The sequence below is a fragment of the Olea europaea genome, unplaced genomic scaffold (genome assembly GCF_002742605.1).
Source record: "Olea europaea var. sylvestris unplaced genomic scaffold, O_europaea_v1 scaffold3176, whole genome shotgun sequence".
NCBI lineage: Eukaryota > Viridiplantae > Streptophyta > Magnoliopsida > Lamiales > Oleaceae > Olea > Olea europaea.
Genome location: NW_019250574.1, coordinates 34,106 through 54,739, shown reverse-complemented (window position 1 = coordinate 54,739; position 20,634 = coordinate 34,106). Strand labels below are relative to the sequence as shown.

Genomic DNA, 20,634 nt, shown 5'->3' with positions numbered 1-20,634 from the left:
ATGAAATAAGGAATCTATTTTCGCCGACAGTGCTGAGTAAGTATCTACTTCATACACCCTGATATGGCAGAATTAACACAAAAATTCTCTGGATCTATAGGGACCAAGTCTTGATCAGGTGCTCTTTGCATGCAAGCCCTGATATGGCAGAATTAACACAAAAATTCAATATAAACAATAATAAAATAAATCTAATAAGATTAACAAGTACTGAAATAAAAAGTTCGAATTAGTATCACAAAAGATAGAATTAAATCTAAAATTTAATCCCCGACAACGGCGCCAAAAACTTGTTCGCGTATTTATTTGTTTCAATTTTAAAACCCACCGCAAGTGTACGATTTTCTTTAACAAGTAGTAAAATGGACTATGAGCCCAAGTATCGTTCCCACGGAGATTGAATTAGCTCTAATTAGCCTAATGTGACCTCAACCGAATCTAATTAAATGAAAATTTGGTTTAAATGTGAAAAGCCCTAATTTTGGAAGAAACCCCCAATTAAAAACCCTAATTTTGAAGAAAACCCTAATTTCGAAATTGAAAACCCTAATTTCGAAATTCCACTAATTAAATGACTCAACAACTTAACTAAAATGTAAATATTCAATGTTGTAAATGAAATTGTAGAAATAAGTTGAAATAAAATCATTGGGACATCGAATCCCCATTTGATTTCTATAAACCCTAATTTCACAAATCCAATTAATCAATGGAAAATTGTCAATTCAATGTTCCTACGCCTATCTAATATACTCTCTCGATATATATTAGATCTATTTCTGTATATCATCAGCCTATATTTCAATGGATGATACAACATACAAAAACGCATGAAATTCTATGAACAATTACCGAATTGTATAAAGCATATGGGTATATTTTTATACCCTATCGGACCCTATGTCAATTTATATATATCGAATCTATTCTACTTCTTTCGAATGTAAAGAATAAACCATCACAATCACATGATAAATGGCCAATAAATCATGGATTCAATCAAAGCAATATAAATCAAACAATTTATTCCAAAGATAATTTATATTAAACTCATGAAATATAAGAATTTATAAGAAAATCAAAGGTTCATCGACTCCCAATGAAATAAAAATTTAGCCTATCATGTTTTGAAGAAAATTACAAAGATTGAATAAAGGAGAAGACATCACCCTATTATAATTGATGCTTGAAATCTTCAATCTTGATGAAATCCTCCTTCTTCTTGCATAAATTCTTGGATCTTGAAATTATTGTGTGCCTCTTTTCTCCCAAAATCATCTACCCTAGTCCTGGACGTGTTTTAAGGTATATATAGTGTGTCCAAATTAGGTAAGAAAGGAGTTGGAGTCGAAAAAGGAAACTGCAGAAAACCCCCCGAAATTTCTTCTATGCGACCGCATAGAAGGAACCTATGCGGTCGCATAGGTCATTTGAAATGCCCAATTATTTTCCCTACATCCATCTATGCGACCGCATAGATGGTTACACTATGCGGTCGCATAGATAGAGCCAACTTTGTGGTTTTTACATTTTGGTCCCTGAACTTCCTTGTTGCTTCTCTTGACTTCTTTTTTCGATTTCTTCATCTTTTCAACAAATTTTATCTTCTAATTGATGATTGACACCATCAAATCTCATGCCACTCATTCGGCACATCTTTTGAGTATTTGCGCTTTAGTCCTCCAACTTTCAATTGTCTTCATTTCAGTCCCTCTTCAATACTTTCTTCTTCCAATTGTTTTGCTTTGTCATTGAGCTCATACTTGGCATGTTTTTACTCTCGTTTTGCATTTAGCTCAACTTCTCAATATTTGCACCTTTGGTCCTCGAACTATCACTTTGTTGCGTTTTGGTCCTTTTTCGGCTCTTTTCTCCTGAATTCCACAATTTCCATTAAAATACCTACATTACATGAATTTAATATGATTAAGCCACAGTTCAACCATTTTATCCATGTTTAAGTCATGTTTGTGAACCAAATATGTGTGTAAAAACATACTTATCAACTATCCGTGGGGTCGAAGATATTTTGAGGACACCGTACACGTCTTCATCAGATCACATTCGAAGTCCAAGTGGTCCGTACATAAGTATGATACCTATGGACTACCTTTGACAGTGCAGGTAAATATTTAACATAATCAACGTTAATTATTTTTTACATTGAATTTATATAAAATAATTATATGTGTTGCAAATCTAGACATATTAGACTGTCTTCTTATTGGGTACCCGCTTTGTGAGGTAATGGAAGTCACATTGGTCTCGGATGCATCATTGGTGAGCATCCCAAGCGGACGGATGTCCATCTGGAAAACAATTATCGACTCTTCTAGACGACTCTCAAGTGAGTATTATACATTTGTGATTTATATTATACGCAGTTCAAAATCTCATTACACGATCATTAACTAGTTGAATTGTCAATATATCAGTTTGAAGTCATAATTTATTTGATGTCGTTGATGGAGGAGGAGGGTCGAGGTCTTGTACGTAAATTAGTCGTTTCGTACACTCTAGACGACAGATATTTGATTCCATCTAGAACTAAGATTGTATATGTGAATTGAATATAATTTATTGATTACCGTTTTGTATGAGTTATCAATTTTTAATTAAGTTAATAATTTTAATTGTTGTTATTTGTGTAGGGATATGGTCCAGTTGATCGCCGATTACATCTGCTGAGGGCATCACCTCCGCCGAGGATATCAACTTCTCTACCCATCCAGGCACCTCCTATGTGGATTTTCAGCACACAGTCAGAGTCATAATTTTGATGTTCTATATGCTCACTAATTGGATTTATAGCAGAGGAGGTCGGCGCGCTACGATGAGAGTTGATAGAAAGGGTCAATGATCTAGAACGAGAGTTGGTAGGAATGCTCGATGATCTAGGATGAGAGTTGAGAGGAATGGTCGACAATTTATCCCACGACCTTTAAAGTGCTACATGACCTTTAGGATGAGGTGATATAGTAGGTAGGCAATTGGATGCCGGAGAGGGGGGTCATCCACAGTTGTGGCCAGATGATGTATTAGAATCATTTAATTATCTATGGAGCAGGAATGTGTGGCTCCGATGGGGATGGAAGAAGTGGTAATGGAGGGGATGGTCTTGATAAGGACGAGAAAGGTAATAGAGGAGGAAATGACGGATGAGGTGGCAAGCCTCGGGGCAGAGGGGGTGGCAGTCTTCGAGGCATAGAAGGTAGTGAGCCTTCAAGAAGTGGTGGTCTCCAGGGTAGAGGTGATGGCGATTCTCGGAGCGAAGAATGAGAAGACGCTGGTTGTGACTGAGAGTAAAAAGCATGCTATTGACATACCGAAATAGGTTGTCGGCAAGAGGTCGAGATTGCCGTCACACTACGTCATCTCTCCCTTCAAGACTAAGGTGAAGAGGAGGTTCGTCGATGAGACATGCACCAATCTTTTTCGGGAGATAGATCATACCAAGTGAAAAGCATTTGAGATGGAGTGAAGAAGAAATTTGCCTGGGTAAGTATTGTATGATTCTAGTTAAATAAGCTATGCTAACTTGTATATGCTATTTTTAAAATTTTCTCTGTTTCTTTTTTCAAAGCCGATAGTTTAAAGGACCATCTCAGATGCTTACAAGTGGTTCCATAACATCATCACTTCGAGAACTTGGTAAATAGTCATATTGTTTTTTATGTATATATATTTTTTGCTTATTAAGCCCTTGTTTTAGCCACATTATTGAAATAAAAATATATTTTTGAATAGTGTATTGATGAGAAATGTGTGGTTAGAAAATAAGGAAAAAGTTTTGAATTTGCGTATAATATTATTTTATTGAAGAATATGTGGTTGAGATGATGTTAAATCATTGTTAAAGAATGTATTTTTTTGAAAAATGGGGCTCAAACAGGGCCTAAATAAAATAACTCTTTTTTTATTGGTGTTTCCTGATATAGTACATCGATCTGACCATGGATTTATTGCACGATCGAGTTGAAAGATATCCAAAATCATTTCACATTCTTAGTCGAGTTATATTGAACACAGAGTTTGTATGTGTCACTACCATTGAGTATCAGTTGCTTCAACTTATAGGTAATGTGCACACAGTGATCGAATATATGCTCGAGTAGGACATCGGGGTGTTGTTAGTGTCAGAGAAAAGTCATTAGAGGGTTGTATGCCTATGTACATTCCAGTGATCGTGAATCTTCACTGCATTACCGTGGAGATCGTCTTCGATGACTTGTTTATATATGTGTATGACTCAAATCATTCATGTCTGACACATAACACTCGAGTAAAATGTAAAGCTGGTGGCTATGATCGTACCTTTGATGGCTAGATGAGCAGGAGTGACTGTGCAGGACAAATTAGCCATCATGCGGGACACAACGACGGCGAGACAGTCAATATCGTAAGTATTTGTAATTTTTTTAGTTTCAAAACTTATTTTTTAGCTATACGGTACCGAATTAACACATTATTGTTCAATTCAGGGACGGTTACAGCATATTTACCTTAAAGTACATTTAATTTTTTAATATAGTACATATAGTTGATGGAATCAACCAATCGTAGATACAGATTTGGAGAAATAAATTAGCGTGTGATTTATATAAATTTAATTGTGATATATAAATATTGTATAATGATTTTTTTTAATTTTGAAATAATTGCAAATATTGTAAAATTTATATAAATATTGTACTTTGAATTTTTTAACAATAATGAAATAATTGTAAATATTGTAAAATTTATTTAAATATTATATATTGATTTTTTTTTTTTTATGAAACAGTTATTCATTTAATTATGAAATAATTTTGAATATTGTAAAGTAGATTTAAATACTGTTCATTTAATAACGACATCATCACACATTGGTCTAATTGTCATTTAGGGAAATCTGACTCATAAAAAATTGGCGAGTATGCCTTATTGCTCTGCACCTACTCGATCGAGAAAACTCCTCGGTAGATAGTACTCTAAATGTAAATGGACGACTAGGACCATGCCGTTCAACTTCTGTTTGGAACAATGCATTAAATGAGAGAGTATGGTCGGAAACTTCCTACTTAATTTCATTCGGTAGAGAACGCTACTTTCCAATAATCTACATGTAATAAGGAGAGTGTAATGTTCTCGCTACAAAGTCTTGGTACATAGACACGGTGACTGCATGCTCACATGAAAAACTCTGCAATTGAAATCGACTGCAAGTGTATGTGTTATCAGTTAAGTCCTCAATGTATGCCTGTATTACGTACACATTTCACGGAGAAACGCAGCTCATTCAGCAATTCCACATTCAATTTCTCGCAACCTCTGTAACTTTGAAGAGTTTGTCATCTTAAGCCAGGATTAGCATGCTCGTGTAACTCTATGATTCTGAACGTCGATTATAAAATCACCGCTGTAGCTTGTCACAAATGTTCTCAATCATTGCGAGTATTAGAAATTCTCGATCTTTCTTAAACAGTGTATTGAGAGACTCCGTGTTGTTCAACGTCATCATATTGTATCAACGTTTTGAAAAATGCGATCGTATCCAATGTTCAATCTCCATTTTTATTAGGTAACCCCATGCTGAAAATGATTTACTTCCTATTTCAACTATGAACTTATTATACTTTTTAACACTAGAAGCTTCTATCATTTTCATGAACAATGAAACGATGTCTTTGCCCCATACATAGTCTTTCAGATTGCCTTGTATATAGTACATGCAATACACATGATGTCCTACGAAAAAAATTTCAGTAATCCATTTATTATAGACAATCCCTGATCAATTACAAAGGTAAGGTCCCCCGACTTTCCCGATCATTTTTTTGCAATTTTGTAAAGAACCAACGCATCAAAAGATTATTCTCGCTGACGATTATGTCAAATCTAAGAGGGTAAGGCACTTTGACATGTTGCAATAATTAACTTACCTTGATATCTAGCTTTCAGAGTTGTACCATTGATTAGAATTATGGGTCGAATCGCATTTCGAAATTCTCGAATGCATTGTCCAAGAGCCATGAAGAATAACTTAAAGCAATTCTCACCCTCCATCTCAATAAAAAAATGTCGAGTCAGGATTAGTTTTTCCCATGTTACGGAAATACCTAGCCAATTTAGCATAACTTTACTCGATGGAGCCCATTAAATCTTCCAACACGCATTCTTTTGGCCTTCTAGGCTTTCTAGTAGATCATGACCGCTCAATACTCTTGACGAACGTCATTAATGATATTTGAAGGTCTTAGATCATTTGTGGGCGTTGATATTTATGTATTATCTATCGACCAATAAACCATGTCTAGGTTGCCTGTGATCGTTTCAATGAATTCTCATTTCGCAAGTATGTTCCCATGTATACTTGTGAATCCCAAATAACTTATTTGTGTCCATCTTAGTCCCTTGCAACCGCCAATGGCAACTGTTGTCGAGGTAAACAATCATCAACAATGACTTGAGCCATCTCCACTGTGTCCCAAAAATCGTTGACATTGTCATTCACTCCATCAAAATCTTCTTGTTCACCGTCGAGGACATCCTTCCTCATTAAAGTCATGCAAAGAGATGTGACTATGTGGCAATATGAAAAGAAGATTGAAACCCCCTTTCTTTTTCAATCTTTTCTTCTTTGTTATTTTTCAAGCACACAGTCTTTCAAAAAATTATATTACACGTAAACAAAAAATTTGTCCCATTTCAACCACACATTCTCTAAAAAATTATTTTGAACATTAAAATGTGAAAGGAAATGGGACAAACGGGATCGAAGAGTATTTATGGGATAATTCGATAAGGGTGTCGTCTCTTTTGGTGGGTGTTCTATTATCCCTTGATGATCGCAAGTGTTGAAATGATTAAAATATGGGTAATGCCTTGCTCTCATGTCAAGCCCACATTCGAAATGTACTCGATAACATGCATTTATTTGGTGCAAAGCAACATCGTCGGTAACCGTTCGAGAATGATTGAATAGGTAGTGCATAAACGAAGACATGGCACTAGCGGAGCCTGACACATAAAACATTTAGCGGAGTTGGCCATCAGTAGAACGCATCCTATATTCGGGGCATGCAAACTTGAAAATCAATTGATGGAAGTATTCTAAAGTCAGTTGGACGGATTTCACGAAGGCAATTACTTTCAACAATTTTATGTCAAGGATTTGCAACCAGGTTGGTTATTTGACGTGTTGGGGCAGTTTTCAGGCAATTTTCTTGTTAGGAAACATTTGAAATCTTGCCCTAATGGCTGGGGATGTCAGCCATACGAATTTTATATGAACTCGCAAGGCATGAGACACAAAATATTGAGTACGTTGTTGTGTTCCTTGCTTAATTTTGGGAGTTGTCTTTTATTGCGGTAATGAAAGTTGGGAAGGTGTTCCCATATTTCGTAAGTTCACTTGCAAATTCAATCCTTTTCATAAATTGTTGTGATTTTTTGTTAAATAAAGAAATCTGAGTGTTTTTGGGGCTGACTAAATGCGAAACTTAGTGCCATATAGGGAAAAATTTAGTGCAAAAATATTAACCATATACGAATAGTACGATTTATGCTTATATTGAAGTTGGGACCGTATTTCATGTCTCTTGATATAAACGATGCTCAATTTGTTTGGTATAGTTGTAGATTGGAGTATTCTCCACATGGAATCTTGGTGGTGTCATTGATTGTTCATTTCATGTATTTGTGTATTTATAAGTTTGACATATAAAATTGTATGTGTTAAAAGTAACATGTCAGTCTGTACTTTTTTTATTGTTTGCAGGAATTCTTGGAATTTGAACTATGGCCATGGAAAACAGAATAGTACTTTCAAGTGATCGCTATTTACTAGGTACTAGTTTTCGATAGATTTGTAAATATTATTATTTAAACAATGAATAATTGCAACAAAAGTTCCAAACCTTTGAAACGTTAGCAGACTTTTCCAAACATATGATTTGTTACAACCATCACCCCTAACATTTTCAAACGTCGCATCTGAAACTCTTTTGGACGGTTTTCATCCAAAATTCCGTCAGTTAACCAAAAAAATGATTTTGACCACATTTAACAAATTTTAAAAGCGCAAAATAGTAACTTTACATTAAAATCAAAAATTTAAAAAAAAAAAGGAAAAATAAATTTGTTCTTTCTGAACCCACCCCAAATCAACCCTTATCCCACAACAAACCCTCACCCAAAATTAACCCAAACCAAAATCATTCTACTCATCTCTTGCCATCGACACCAAAGAAAATCGTCGACGTTTGCCAATGTCAACACCCACACATGCACCACAATTGAATTTGCCACCACCACCAGCACTCATATTCATTTTTTCAATCAATAAATGAAAAATTAAAATTGGCTAAAAATCCACCAGAAAACCCATCTCCAGCGACCCCTACGATCCCACACCACCACGGGTAGGTAGCTCTCATTTAGACGATCAAGATTATGGCCTAATATTAGCTAATAATGCACCATTTCATTTGGAGGTTGATCTAGTATATCCAACAGTAGCGAACTTGAATCTCTTTGCTTCAATTCATGCGACATTAAATCAATCAATTGGCATCATTCGAGTCTTAATCAGGTCCATACGACCTTGTGTAACATTCCAATTTCATCAATTGCTCTAGAAATCATCCCAAATTTCAGACTCAAAGTTTGGAACCCTTCTTGCGCGAACGAAACATCCTTATTCAAGTTGTGGAGGTGGGGTGGGTTAGGGATAGAGATCGGCTTTATTTTTCATTTTTTTATTTTGATTTTAATGTAAAGTTAACCATTTTGCCCATTTACAACTTATTAAAATATGGTTAAAATCATTTTTTTTGGGTCAATTGACGAAATTTTGGATGGAAACCATCCAAAAGGGGGTCTTAGATGCAACGTTTGGAAAGGTTAGGAGGGACGATTGCAACATTTTAAATGTTCGGAAAAAGTTTGTTAATGTTTCAAAGGTTGGAACTTCTGCTGCAATTATCCCTTTTAAATAATGATTAAATTTTATATTTTTATTAGTGAAGCTGTCCTTTAAAAGCTAATGGTCCATTATTTAGAAGATATTGGTCTCAAGAATGGTAGTCTTCATTTTGTAGACAAGATCTTAGTTTTGAAAAAGGAAAAATCAAAAAGGATTTTGTAGAACTTAAAAATATATAAAAAAGTTGATCAATTTTTTTATGAAGGCTGCCAGTTTAGACAAGAAGAATCCTATATTGTAGTGGATCTCTTTAATGATCTGATGATGAATGTCATGAGATTTTTGCATTTGCCCGGTTGAGTATATTCAAAGATTCAAGCATAAGTTCAAAAGGCAAACAATGAATCGCCATTAACCTTTCTAAACATTGCATTTGAGACTCTTTTGGACGATTTTCATCGAAAATTTCGTCAATTAACCAAAAAAATGATTTTGACTACGTTTAACAATTTTTAAAGTAGTAAAATGGTAACTTTACATTAAAATTAAAAATAAAACAGAGGAAAAATAAAATTGGTCTTCTTCCTTAACCCACTCAAAATCTATCCCCATCTCACAACAAACCCTCACCCAAAATCAACCCAAACCAAAATCATTCTACTGTCTGTTGTCGTCGGCACCAAAGCAAATCGTCGACGGTTGCCGACGCCAACACCCACACATGCACCATAATTGTAACTGCCACCACCACATCACTCATATTCATTTTTTCAATAAATAAATAAAAAATTAAAAAGGTTTAAAAATCCACTAGAAAACCCATATTCGGCGACACCCACAATCGCGTACCTCCACCGGTAGGTAGCTCTCATCCATACGATCAAGATTATGGCATAAAATTAACTAATAGTGCACCATTCGTTTTGAGGTTGATCTAACATATCCAATAGTTACAAATTCGAATCTCCCCACCTCAATTCTTGTTTCACGTGACATTGTATTGACCAATTGGCTTCAGTCAAGTCTTGATCAGGTCCATACGACATTGTGTTACATTCCAATTTCATCAATTGCTCCAAAACTCGCCCAATTTCAGACTCAAAGTTTGGTACCCTTTTTGCGCGAACGAACAACAGCGTCCTTATTTTAGTTGTGGGGGTGGGTTAGGGAAGATGACCAACTTTATTTTCCTTTTTCTTTTATTTTAATGTAAAGTTACCGTTTTACCCATTTAAAAATTATCAAAATATTGTCAAAATCATTTTTGGTCAACTGACGAAATTTTTGATGAAACCATCCAAAAGGGTCTCAGATGTAACTTTTGGAAATGTTTGGAGGGACGATTGCAACAAATTAAAAGTTTGGAAAAGTCTGCTAATATTTCAAAAGTTTGGAGCTTCTGCTATAATTATTCCTTTTAAACAATGATTACATTTTTATTTTTATTTTTATTTTTATTAGTGAAGCTGTCCTTTAGAAGCTAATAGTTCATTATCTAGAAAATATCGGTCTCAAGAATGTTGATTTTCATTTTGAAGACAAGATCTTAGTTTTGAAGAAGGAAAAGTAAAAAATGATTTAATCAATTAGATGCATAATTTAGAATTTGAAGGAGCACGCACTTTGGAAAGGGACGAGGCAGAGGATTTTAACAGAGCAAAGATAAAAAAAAAATTTAAAAGAAAAAAAAAAAAAAAAAAAAAAAAAAAAACAACTAACTATATTAAGGAAAATGAAAATAAAGAATGAAAAATAAATTTTATTAGATTTGAAGATGAGGCTCAATGAGGCGCATCAAAGGATAGCTGAAAGGAGGATGAGTAATAAATGGAGACAATCGTTGGAGCTGTGACATGAGCAAATGTTATGACTTCATCTCTTTCACCACCATATAATTTAGTATTGCAGAACTTCTGAAATTAAATGTGAAACAGGGCAGTGTGTCTTTTTGTGTAGGAGTTCCCTAATGCTATTGTCACTCTAACAAAAGAGGTAAGGAGTTTTACTTCTGCTATGATGTTGTTCGGTTAAGGATTGTTATGTTACGGTAGACCAACAATTTCTTGTCTGAGGAAGGTGGTGTAAACTTAGTTTCTCGACACTTTGGCAACTTTGCAAGATATAGTACCTTGTGTAATTTTGTTCAGAAGGAAGATTTTTTTACAGTATACAATTGAGTACGCTAAATACACTTATCCAAGCCAGTAAATTGAAGCATTTTTTTAGTGATTTGAATGAGTTATAGCTTAATTATGTGTTGACCTCAATTTAAATTGGTGGAATTGGAAGAAATGAACAAAAAATGGGGCAAAATGAAATAAATCCAAAGTATGGGGACCAAAATATAAACATTTAGTAGTTGACTCGGACCATAAAATGATGATTGAAGATCATATATGATCAATTGGATGCAATTTAGAGATCAAATAAGTGAAATAAAGTTGAAGTATTTGCACAAATCAATTTTTACCCAAAAAAGAGAACGTTATGAGCACAATACCAAAAGATGTTTAGGGACAATGGTGTGCATACGAATAAGTAATTTCCTTTCGCGATTCAAACCCTTTTGGGACTCAAATTCGATGCAATTTTGACCTATTTGAGACTCTTATAAATAGAGAACAAGGGTTACGCATAAAAAAAAAAAAAAAAAACCTCTCTTGCCTCTTCATACACAATAGTTTCATCGAAATTATCAAGAACAAGGGGTCAATCATTTTTGAGAGAGGAGATCAAGCCATAGTAAGCAATTGAAGCTCAATTACACCAAAATTTTGAATAATTCAACCTTGAACTTGAAGATCAATATCTTTTGAATTATTTTAGGATCCGTATGATATTTTTCTATTATTCTTCTTGTAATTTATATATTAAAATGTTAGGCTATACCCGCTTTTGTATTGGATGAAGATGAACCATATTTGTTAATTATTTCTAATTTAAGACTAATAAATTAGTTTAATTCTTGTAATTCTTATTTAATTATGCGCACTTATTGCATTATTTAATTGGTTGGTTACCAATTAGATAATTAGTTACTTATTGTAGTGTTGTGAGACTCATAATAAGTTTAGAATGTGGCAAAATTAATATATGTGCAATAAATTTTAGGAATAACATTTATCAGTTATGAAATCATATAGATAATCTAAATTTTGATGCGTTCTAATTATTCAAATTCAGGCTAGGAATATATTTGGATCGTGGTTAGGATATAATTAATTTGTATTGAGAAAGAAAATTAAATACATTAATTTTATCAATTGTTGTGAACGCATGAACGAGACTAGATTACAAATCAAGAATTGAACTAGATAGTAATAGACGGATTCAAAATACAATACAGTCATCTCTAATTTGATAAAATCAAACTTTTATAGATTTCTTAGTTAATTTAGCATAAAATCAAAGCGAATTCTCTTTTGTTTACAGAATTCGAATTCCATACATAACTAATAAATTTGAATTGAAATTTATTCCATGTGGACGATACACATAACTCATCACTTGTCAATAATCTGTACGCTTACGGGTTTCACAAGAACAAGTTTTGGCGTCGTCATATGGGAATAAAGTATTTAATTTGAATTTATTATTTAATATATGATTTTATTTTTTGATAATTTTGACTACACATCCTGATCTTTCTTGTGATTGGTAAGCTTTCAAGTATTATTCAACAATATATGCAGAATTCTGATGATGACAAAGGATTAAAATTTTTCACAACGAGTAATTTCGACATGGATGATGAGGATATGCTTGTATAAGACATAATTTGTGAGATTTGTAATGTGATGCATTATACTGGAAAATGCTCGTATACATGCACTAATTACTTTATGTCCAAGCATATGCGGTTTAAACAGTATTAAGATGTCGAAAACAAGTAATTGACAAATCTTATGAATGCTACATGGCTGAAGAGATTGTAGTTGATCTTCAAGATCCGGAATGAATATCCAATAATAAAGAATCATTCCCAATAAACTAAGCTATGTTTTGTATTTAATAATTTGGTTGATGATTTGACTTGAAGGATCTTGACAATAAAATAATTAGGTTTTTAAATTTTTGACTTTAAAGTTTCATAAAAATTCTATCAACATCTTCAATTAAGTAAAATATATATATGTTTAAATAAATTCAAAATTCAAGGGCAAGGAAAGAATAGAAAAAAGTGTTTTATTGAATAAAATTTTTTTTTATATGATTCAAAATTGATGCTTTATTGCAAATTGTAATTGAGAGATTTAATTCGTTGATTATAAACAAAAGACTATGGAGTTTCCAAGAAAAGAAAAATGGGAAAAGTTGGGAATAGAATTTCAATTTGTTGGGCTGTGTATACCTATAGCTAGTTGGATTTTACTTTAAGCTTTCATTGTTTTTTTCCCTTAATCAGGGCCGATCCTGTGATTGTTGGGCCCTGAGGCGAAGCCCATAAATTAGGCCTCCAAAATCATCATGAATGCAAAATTTAACAACGTATTATGCAACATATTGTTAACTTAAAACTCAACATTAGAATAACAAACAAATATATTATACGAAAGGTTTATATTATAAAATAGCAAAACCAACAAATTAATACACTAAAGTATATTCCCCAGGAGAAAAGTTTACTTCATATTAACAACTTTATCTTTGTGGCAACTATTACTGTCTACCTTCATAAATTTGCATTCCCACGAAGCCCAAATTGTGCATTAAGAACTCCTCATTCTCTTGGGTCTCAAGAAGCAGCAAAATTAGAATACTCAAGGATCATATCCATGGCTATAATTATAATCAAATTACAAATATATTTCCTAAAAGTAATGGTTAAAAAATGTGATAATAAGAGATACGCCATAAGTTTCAGAGCAGCAAACTTATGCATAAATGCTACAAGGCAAAGAATTTTAACATCCAAAGAGAAAATAAAGAAAAAGGAAATTTATATGATAACAGACAGATGCTAACCATTGACTCTTCATCTCCCTCACCAAATCGTAGGGCAAGATCACAGAGAACTTGTGTAGTTGACTCCACTGTCATGGGCTCACCTTAAGAGAACATGTGATTCTGGAAAAACAAAAATTACTAAATAATAAGCAATTGCCCATACCATTCTACCATTGGATGACAGGTTATAATGGAGATTAAAATTTACATGTACCTGAGTTTCAACTCGGCATGTTCAACCAGTGTTCGGGCATCAGCAATTAAACCAATCATAGCACAGCCTCTATGCTCATCGATTTCCATAATCTTCTCCATGTTGCTAGGCTCCTAAAATAGAATTAGAACATGAGATGAATTAAGAACATGACATAAATTGTTTGACATCTACTTTCAAAAAGAACTAGTAAATTTAAACTATGCTAACTCCAAGGCAAGCATTTTAGACACTAATATGGCACTAAGGCAAATTGACTATGGTAAAAGCAAGGATAATCTCAAATTCTATAAGATCCTTTTTTGCGATCAGAGCATCCATAGCTCACGTCTCCTTCGGCATTAAGTTTTTCAAAGGAAAGTTAGTTATCACGATACATTTCTAACCTCCTCCATGCTGATATTAATATTCTAATTTTGCCATTTTTTAAAACTAGAATCACATTATGAATACTGGTGTTAGAACATTGTTTCCATATATTCATTCTAGTTCATCTATAATTACTCTTGCAAGGGCTCAACCTCAAAAAACAACAAACTCCATTATTCAGTGATTAGCATTTTGCTCAAGTACCCAGAAATGAGATTTAGAAATAACATAAGGTGATATTAGTAATAGTACAATTACCTAAACAAAACTTAAATCATAATTTGGTGCTAACAGAACAAGTTGAAGTGACAATGATAAACATAAAAAATACCAACCCAATGATTCTGAAGAAAAAGGGTAGTAAATGTACCAAAAGAGGAGAGGTAATTTGCTTCTCACAGCAAGAACCACCCCTTCCTTATTTTTTATGGTGATTGCAGTGGAACTGTGGAACCCAACTATAAGGATCACAAATAATACTAAATTTAATCAAAACTAAAGTAATTTAAACTAGATTCATGAAGATGGGTAATTGGGTATATATTAAAATTATCATGAATGCGGTTACCTTGATGGCTTCAATGGCATATTCAACTTGAAACAATCGGCCTTCAGGAGAGAAAGTGTTAACTCCTCGATCATACAGTCATACTCAATCCTTAAAAAAAGGGATAAATTCACATAAAAATTTAAAAAATGAACAAATTAAAGAGAACATTAAAACCTCCTATAACTCATAGGTTTCGAGTTTGAAATGCCATTCTTTTTTTACCTTGTGAGTTGTCAGGAACATTTTCGATTCAATTATTAGAGCTCAAGAAATTGTTACAATGCTACAGATGAGTTTGAACACACAGTATTGGAGGTGGCGATTGGCGACTCGAGGTCTCGAGCGCAATGAGAAGCTACGTCGGTTAGGGTTGAAATTTGAAAAAGGGGTGGTTAGCTTGTTTAGTTGTTTTGTGGTTTGTTCTCTTGTAATTTGTGTGAAAGAGTGAAGGGAACAAAAGAAGAGAAAAAGCCGCCTGGCCGCCGGTCCAATTATAGTGTCGGAGGTGAAGCAGTCGGTCGTAGGAGGAAAAGGAAATGAATTTTTTTCCCCTTTTCCTCCATTTATTATTAAAAAAAAAAAAAAACTGGGCCAAATGAGGCCTCCTTCGGTTCTGGGCCTGAGACGCAGGCCTCATTGGCCTCGCCTCAGAACCGGCCCTGCCCTTAATAAAATATGAATCATTAAAACAGAAAAAAATTTGCAATGCATAAGTTTCAAAATTTTGGAACGTTTGTGAATACAGGGCCTTAGACAACCATCTGGCTTCTTAGTTGAGTTAGCTCTACCAATTTTATCAGATTCCACAATTATGTATGTCACAGGAAACATAGAGTTCTCCCTTTTTATCCCTATGATCGACACAATGTGCCAATCATAGTATCATTTCAGAAAACACCCATCAATCCCAAGTACATGTCTACATCGTGTTCTAAAACCCTCCTTACACTCATCCAAACAAATGTACACTCTTACAAATTCCATTGATTCTCCTATCATTATATTAATTAAATGCTCACAGTAGTCGGTGAACATTCGAAATTGTTCATCGTTCTTCCCCTTGATCACTTCTATACATTTCTTCTATGTTTTGTAGAATATCCATTGCAATTTTTTTTTAAAATTAATTGTTGATTTTAATTCATTTTTCTAACTGAACCAAAATGAATCTAACTATATGTACATTGTTATTTATGCGTAAAGACTATTTGTATATTCTTATTTTGCCTCCATTTACGTCCTTCGGTACCTTTTGCTGCCAAGTTGCTAACAAAGCCATAAAGTTTAGCTGCCATGGCACTTCAATTTCTAAGGATTATGCTTCAAAAAATTAATTGCATATATATGTCGATCATGTATTAAATAATTAATTCACTATTAATCATTAGCGTTTCCAATAAAATGTAAAAAAGCGATACATGAATGTGAAAATATAATCGATATATTAACGTGAATAAATACATAGAAGTCTCGATGACCAATAGTTGATTAATTAATTTTCCTCAATAATTGAAGCGTTTATGAGTGAAAGTAAAACAATTAACTAATCCTTCAATCATGAAAATAACTTCTCTACGTGCATGTATAATTTTTATCTTCCTATTTCAAGGAGTGAAAAGAGTTTTTACAAGGAATTGATTATGGTCTTAAAGCCAAGTTAGAATCAAAAGTTTTGTTTCGCATTTTTTAGCCAGTTAGGGGATTTCAGGCCCATTTTTTAGCATCGAGAATTTACAGGTGTAAAATGAGGAAGAGAAAAAAAAAAAAAAAAAAAAAAAAAAAAAAAAAAAAAAAAAGAGGTTTGCAGTGTGATTTTTTTTCCCTGTCTATCTGGTCATTTCATAGCTAATATTAGAAGATTTGATGAAAATATATCCTTGTTAACTGTGGAAACATCATATTAATATTGATCTACCTCTTCCTCTTCGTAACTTGTTCTAATGGTGCATAAATTTCTTTTAAGCTAAACAAAAATATGGTCCAATTACATTATGAGTCGTCGTCTTTCACTTCATTTATTATCAATTCCATTTGTTGACATCTCAATTGTTATGTTATATATTCTCATCTTAATATCCTTGGTTCAAGTGGTTGTAGGACCTCGGTAATGACATGTACAAACCAGTGATATATTCTTGGTTCTGCTTATCTATAGATGAAAAAAACTGATTATTTGACCAGCAGATCATCATAAATTTAATAGTTAATTTTTCATGCTTTTCTCAAAAGAGAAAAGAAAGATTGCTTTACCTGCTGGGATCTATGAATAAATCGCGCTTTTAATTTCATATTAACAATAGTAATAACAACTTGTTAGAATATTGATTCTCTAAAACTTATCCAACAGTTTTTACTGAATTATTTTAAGAAAGAATATTGTATCATACCATCTCACGTGTGAACAATTAAAGATGCAGGTAAGATTTTAGATCCAAATAATTGAGAATCCATGACAGGATTCATCTGTTCCATATAGAAATTTTCTTATACATAAATTGTGGTAGGTTTTGGAATGACAAAATTACTTTTGTTTTTGCTTGGACCTACTTAAGTTGTTTGGCACTTCCCAAAATAAAGGAAAATTAGAGAGATAATGATGAACTTAAATGCAAATGAAGGCAAGTATTAATTAATTATCAGCATTGAAAAAAGTTGAAAAGACCACCTTATTAGACATTATGTTATAAGTCTAGAGCTAATTATGCTTATCCTTCAAAAAAATGGTTGAGATTTATTCAATAGGCCCAAACCATAGGATGACAACTTTTTAGAATAATTAATCTCAACCTAGGATTGTGAAAGTGATACCTATGAGAATATGCATTGGTCGTTAAGAAAGTAATGTGTCTTTCAGCCAAAGATAACCACTTCACATTTTTCACTATAAAATCTTACACTTAGGGTCGTCGACATGTAATGCAATTTTATAATATCAATAGTAATCTTGTTTGGTACTCTCTCTTGACCTGATATTTGTACATATCCTTGTGACTCGTCTTTTGTTCATCCCACAATCAAACACATCTATAATTGATTTAACTGGTTGTCGGAGTGCTCGTAACTTTCTCCCCACCATTGAAGTAGGTCACATGTGTCTAACGATTTGTTCAGATATTCAAAAACCTTACTCATGAACGTGAGTAGAGCCATGCTATCAAATTGGAAGTCTAGGTCAACAGTTTCAATGAAAAGGAAAAAGGCAAAAAAAATAAAAATAAATTGAAAGAAAAAGAAATAATATGTAAACTCTTTCTATAATATGTAAACTCTTTCTACCCAACGTTTCACCCCACCACGGATCTAAGAGATTCATTGAAGATTTATACGTCGACATCAATGTTTTCTTTCAAGCTTCAATTAACCTAAAATAAGTTGTAGAAAGCAAAAATCAGGAAATTCTTCGAACCAATCGAATATGATTGATTTCAAACTTTATCACACCCATTTCGGAGAAGCAAAAATTGGCAAGAGAAATTTTATATCGATGGAGGAAATAACGATGTGGACCTAACCAAGTGTGGGATAGTCGTTCTGCTAGGCTTCCCCTAAAGTGGGGGGGTGTGCTGTCCCTATTGGGCTGGGCCCTTCCCCTAAAGGCCCCACCGTCGGGGCATGCACGATAACTCCTCGGAAGAAGGGGTACTTGCTTAGGAGGCGTTAACGGGTCTATAGTTGAGAATAGCAAATTTCCATCATTCAAAGTAGAAACTCAAAGGCATGCCTCGAAAGGAAGCGAGTGACGGGAGGGTAGCAAAGAGAGGACCACTCTTTAGCGAACTACTCTAAGTTGCAGATAAACTCGTTAGCAGGAAGAACAACAACTAGTAGTAACCTCGTTGGTAGAACACAAGCAATATGTATGATATTGAGCTTGAGCATCCCAATAATGGGGCTACAGCTTTCATGCTTTAACAAGCCATTAAGACCAAAATTCACTAAACTATAGGAGTTTAAACATAGATGAGCATTAAATTGGTAAACATATAGTTATTAGTATGTAAATTGAGTGTAATTGAAAATTTGTAAGATGTTTTAATTGATGGAGGTTTTGTTATGTTGAGCATACTTTATAGAAAAATACTATATCACATTATTTGTTATTAGTACCCGTTCAGGTTAAGATAAAATTTTATCAACACATTGTTATACATTTTAACTTCACTAAAAAATGAATCAATAAGGTCAATTGTCAATTAGCACTGGTGGTCTTATGCTTGAGAGTGTTTAAATTAAAGTTTATGCAATTATAGCTGTTGGTTCTATGAAATACATGAATTTTAAAAAAAAGTATCGATAAAATTATGTTTGACCAACTAAAAATACAATTTAAATTATGCACTTAAATACAAAGCAATGAAATTCATCATCACAATTGATGATCACTAGTTTATGTGAGAATGATGCCAACGACAACCCATATGGATAGTAAACAATAAACATCGCTAGAATGAATAAAATCATTCAAAAATAAATATGGTGCATTGAATATTTAACCACGCAACCACATAGATTTGTGCTAAGCGTTATTAATAGAACATCATCTTGAAAAATGGAGCAATTATTATTTTGCACAATTGGTGTTAAAACATCAAATCAATTTTGGTGACAATAATGTGACATTAAATTAGAATTACAATTAAATGAGTCATTTAATTTCACATTTGGTTGAACCTACTATAAAACACCATCTAAACTGATGTTATAACATCCCTGGTGCTATACAACGTTACTCTTGAAAGTATTATGGGCAAAAATTAGAGATGACAACATAACCCGTGCCTGACTAGTGGGGGGGGGGCCCACTTCATCCTGAACCTACCTTGTGAAAAAGTAAAAAAGAAAAAAAAATTGATAGTTTGAACATTATTTGTTTTGAATTTTAAAATTTTGAATGTATATTTTATTTTCTAATAATAGCATAACTTGAAAATTTGAAAATATAAATTAAATTTTTTTTTTTTTTTTTTAAAAAAAAAAAAAAAAAAAAAAAAAAAAAAAAAAAGAATACAAATCGGGCAACCCCCTCGCCGCCCTACTCCCATCTCTAACATAAATGCTAAGAATCACATGTTTAAAAAAAACATTATTTAAAAATAAATATAATGCTCAGGACCACCCCTTTTTTGAAAAAAACATTATTTAAAAATAAATATGTTGCATTTAATGCACACGCAGTATCCAAATATGGACCAAGCTTGTAGTACATCCTAGAGGTTAGAGTTCTGTGAACCTTCCAGAGCACTCACATCATAAGGTGGGTGTTGGGTGGTTCTATTTTTGGCTAATTTTTTATACAAGTGGTCCCATGCTGCTATGAGGGTCGAAACCCTACCTGGTAAAACAACGAAACTCATCTGAATATTAAGCCTTGTTTGAATCTCATTATTTTTTACAAAATACGTTTTTTAACAGTAATTTGATCCAAATTTAATTACATATTCTTTATTAAAATAATATTTCATGCAAATTCAAAGCTTTTTTTTCTCACTACACATTTTCGATCAATACATTATTTAAAAATAATCAAAAATACATTTATTTTTTTGTCAAAAATACACTCAAACAAGGCTAAGACCCCGTTTGATAGTCATTTTTCTAAGAATGATAATGAAAAATATAGTTGTTACGAATCTACATAAGAAATAGAAA

At 33.2% G+C, this 20,634-nt stretch overlaps 1 long non-coding RNA gene across 1 annotated transcript; it reads right to left on the bottom strand.

Moving 5' to 3' along the window:
• Positions 1–14,066: 14,066 nt before the first annotated feature.
• LOC111385497 lies at positions 14,067–15,304 on the bottom strand. The gene is made up of 4 exons (XR_002701072.1): positions 15,208–15,304; positions 15,004–15,093; positions 14,806–14,893; positions 14,067–14,179 (listed from the first exon to the last, which is right to left on the bottom strand). It is a non-coding gene; the product is annotated as an uncharacterized LOC111385497 (long non-coding RNA).
• Between the last annotated feature and the right edge of the window lie 5,330 nt (positions 15,305–20,634).